This window comes from Macaca mulatta, chromosome 5 (assembly GCF_049350105.2).
Source record: "Macaca mulatta isolate MMU2019108-1 chromosome 5, T2T-MMU8v2.0, whole genome shotgun sequence".
NCBI lineage: Eukaryota > Metazoa > Chordata > Mammalia > Primates > Cercopithecidae > Macaca > Macaca mulatta.
The window spans coordinates 31,496,501-31,500,601 of NC_133410.1; the positions used below are offsets into that span (position 1 = coordinate 31,496,501).

Below are 4,101 nucleotides of genomic sequence, written 5' to 3' on the forward strand. Positions count from 1 at the left end.
CATCAAATAATGACCAAGAGACTTTTATCAGCCTGATTGCCTCTGACTCGTGGGATTATGGGACATTTTAATTTTTGTTTGCTACAATTCTCTAGATTTAGATTTTTTTTTAATGTATTTGAAATTTTAAATTAAAAAATATAAAAGTTAACAGAAATTTGAACTAAAATTTAACCCTCAAAGGAATAAATTAAGGAACCAATTTATGTGTAACAAAGAAACTAAAAGCAGAAAGTATAATTGGAGATGCAGTTTTACCACCCTGTCCTCACCTCCCACCGCTCTCCACAGGCCCCAACTGTCCTGTTCTAACAATAATTCCTGCACCCTTATCTTGTGAAAGGCCTCCCAGTCAGCAGAACTGTAAAAAGCAGATTCAAGAGAGGTCTTCTGGACCAGAGAAATACCTTAATTAACCTATTATATTCTGAACTGTTAAAAAAAAAATGTAATGTTAATTTAGTCCCTAAATAAATCACCTTATACTTAATTTACTTGTCTAAATCAATAAAAACATGATCCGTTTTGTCAACATGAAAAATCAAGAACTCTTCCTGTCACTTATCCTCATAAATTAAGCATTTTATTCTCTAGAAAATTTTAGAATAATCTGTACCTTTCCATTTTCCCTAACCACAAAAACTGAAAGGAATGAAACATAAAACAGAATGTGTTTAACTTGATTTTATTTTGAGAAAAGAGATTTTTGTAAATAATCAATCCACCCCAATATATAGAAATTTTCTAGTAATCCTCTAAAACTTCAGTTTTGAGAAGTATACAGTTCGATTTCTAAAACGCAACATCTATTACTACAACCGGTCACCTGCTTAATCGGCATATTATGAAGATTGTTAATGTTTCACTGACTAAGTAAAAAATTGCCGCCAATTCTATTTTATCCATAGCAATATTTAATATACTGTTACTTTAGAAGCATACTTGTACATAATAATTTCTCTACTTGCCAAAACTCAGTTATCAGTGACAAAAGTAACACAATGCAACTTGACTAACAAAGCTTGGAAATTTGTCTATTCCCTAGAAATGACTTCAAGCACAAAAGAATCTAATGTCTTAAATGGTCATTTCAGAGCCCTGTATCAATCTGTAATTCCCTCTGAAAATTGGTTTTATTTTGCAACTATCATTCTTCCTTGCTACCATACTATATAGCCACTTAGTAGTTCAAGGGCCTTTTTTTGTGTGTTATAGAGGAAGTTACTGTGCCTTTTTCCATGGACTCTACCTAATATGTTTCAGGGAATAATCTTATTGGCCCATCTTGTGGATGCAGAGTTCTAATAGGCTCCCTCTGAGTTCTAAGCCCACCTTTTTGTTGAGAGATGAGGCATTGTTATTGATGATTCCATCTATATTGAGTTATGAGGAAACTTCTTAAACAAAGAAAACCAGATCACCACCAGTAACAACACCACCAAGCAAACAAAACCAAGAACTAGGAAAATGAGGAAAAAAAGTCCGACTGAGTGAAAATTATGTTGGTTAACTCTTATAATGATTGTCACACACAGCAATACAATAACTAGTAGTAACTAGATTTCAGTTATAAGGTATTTGTGATATTGCTATGATGAAGTCAACTAAGTTTGCCATTCTATGTCAAAAAAATAAAATAACAAAAAAATTGCTAAGCAAACTAAATGATAAAATCCCCTTCCCCCAATACAATACAATGCTGTCAGGCAGAGCAGACAAACAGAAAGAAAGATATCATGGAAGTTATTTATACCTAGGTTGAAATATTGACTTAGTCACTTACTATCTTGATGGATTTGAACAAGTTCTAATTCTCCAGAAGATAGTTTGGAACTTGTAATTGGAAGCATATAGTAGCCTTTTAAAGCAGCAGTCCCCAATCTTTTTGGCACCAGAGACTGGTTTCGTTGAAGGCAGTTTTCCACAGATGGGCAGAGGGGATGTTTAAGGGATGATTAAAATGCATTACATTTATTGCACACTTTATAACTATTATTATTACATTGTAATACATAATGAAATAATTATATGATGTACCATAATGTAGAATCAGTAGGAGCCCTGAGCTTGTTTTCAAGCAACTAGAAGGTCCCATCTGGGGATGATGGGAGGGAGTGACAGATTATCAGGCATTAGATTATCATAAGGAGCATGCACCTAGATCCTTCACATGTGCAGTTCACAGTAAAGTTTGAGATACCATGAGGTTCTAAGGACACCGCTGATCTTAACAGGAGTTAGAGTTCAGGTGGTAATGCAAGCAATGGGAAGTGGCTGTAAATATAGATAAAGCTTTGCTCACTCATCTGCCATTGACCTCCTGTTGTGCATACTGGTTCCTAACTGGCTGTAGACTGGTTCCAAACTATGGCCTGGGGTTTGGGGTCCCCTGTTTTGAAGTGCTGTATATTGAAAATGTTTATGTAACCTTTGCAGGTTGTTAGAAGATACTTCGTGAACAAGCCATGAAATATGATGCTCTCTCCAACTTTTCAGTTGTAGAGAACAAGGACTTCCGTCAAGGGTGTCCAATCTTTTGGCTTCCCTTGGCCACATTGGAACAAGAAGAATTATCTTGGGCCACACATAAAATACACTAATACTAACAAAAACTGAAGAGCTTAAAAAAGAATTCACATTAAAAAAATCTCATATTGTTTTAAGAAAGTTCACAAATTTCTGCTGGGCCACCTTCAAAGCTGTCTTGGGTCACATGCAGCCCGTGAGCTGCAGGTTGAAAAGCTTGATTTACATTCTTATAATATGTAATGTTATTTTATTAAATTATTTCAATTGTCTGGCAAAGTTATATCACAAGGTATTAACCAGTGAATTTTGTGTATTTTATTTCCATCTAGCTTTCTTTCTAGTACCTGAAGCAATACAGAAGGAGTACTTAAAAGTTCAAATAAAGTAATTGAACAAAGTGTGGAACAGACAATATAAATGCATATTTTTAAAGGAAATATTTCATCACCTAAAGACATGATAAGACATGGAATGAGAAGGAGAAATAAATTAACCCCACCATCCAACAGTGAAAGAAAAAACACAGAACATGAGGAGGACCAGAAAACAATGTAAAAAGAGTTGAAAGGAGTCACTGCTGAGCTATTTTAGATTCTACACCCTCTATCCAGCCATGAACCTATCAGCGATCATGCCTGACTATTACATACCCCATTAGACAACCTAATGTGGACAAGGAAGTAGTGTCGGGAAGCCTATTCCTCTAAAGGACATGGAACTGAGTAGATGTAACTGACACTTCACTATTGACATATAGCCTATTAAGATCTACCATGAGTCATATACATTTGACACTGTTTTCATTGCATAATTCATATCTTCACTAATTTTGTCTGTGTATCATGTTGTCAAAGGGCTAAAACTATAGTAATGAGTACGTTCTTAATGAGCTTTTCTTCAACTACCATAGATTTGTAAAATTTTGTCTCATTTTATGTTCTAAGACTGTCACAGCAAAGTGATCAAGGAAGCTAGATATTTGACTATATTTTCTTCTCAATAAGATTGCTGTATCTCTTCTATTTAAAGTCAATAAACCCTTGAAACGTGAATGAAGTAATGGTTCAATAAACAAATTAAATATGATATGACTTTATTTGTTAGTGCTTTACATATTTATATTTTACATCACTGATCTACAAATTACCTATACTGAAACTTCAGACTCATTTATTATTTGGGAGTATTTAGCAAAAGAATTATCCTACCTGAATGTGGCACAGAAATCTACAAAACACTCCTGGGATATAAATTCTAATTCAGTAATCCACAATACCTTCAGTGTGGCAAGTCTTAAATATGTCCTGTGGTATATTAACAAATATTATATGTAATAGGCTACTATTAAATTCACATAGTGCTGTAAGAATTTGAAAAACAAAAGTTTTTGAAGAACCTATAAAGTTTATGTTTTCTGGCAACGCAAGTACTAGGTTTAAAATGTTAATTCAAAAGAAAAGATTTTTCATTAAAAAACACACATAGTATGAATGCGTTTAGCCAACCGGTAAAATAGCTTTACTACACTATCAATCATAGGGGTCATTTTAAGTACTAAGTATATGAAATCTG

General features: G+C 33.9%; 1 long non-coding RNA gene across 1 annotated transcript; it reads left to right on the forward strand.

Annotated features, from left to right (window-relative positions):
* Positions 1-1,393: 1,393 nt before the first annotated feature.
* LOC106998293 (uncharacterized) lies at positions 1,394-3,625 on the forward strand. The gene is made up of 2 exons (XR_001444720.3): positions 1,394-1,501; positions 2,871-3,625. It is a non-coding gene; the product is annotated as an uncharacterized LOC106998293 (long non-coding RNA).
* The last annotated feature ends 476 nt before the right edge of the window (positions 3,626-4,101 follow it).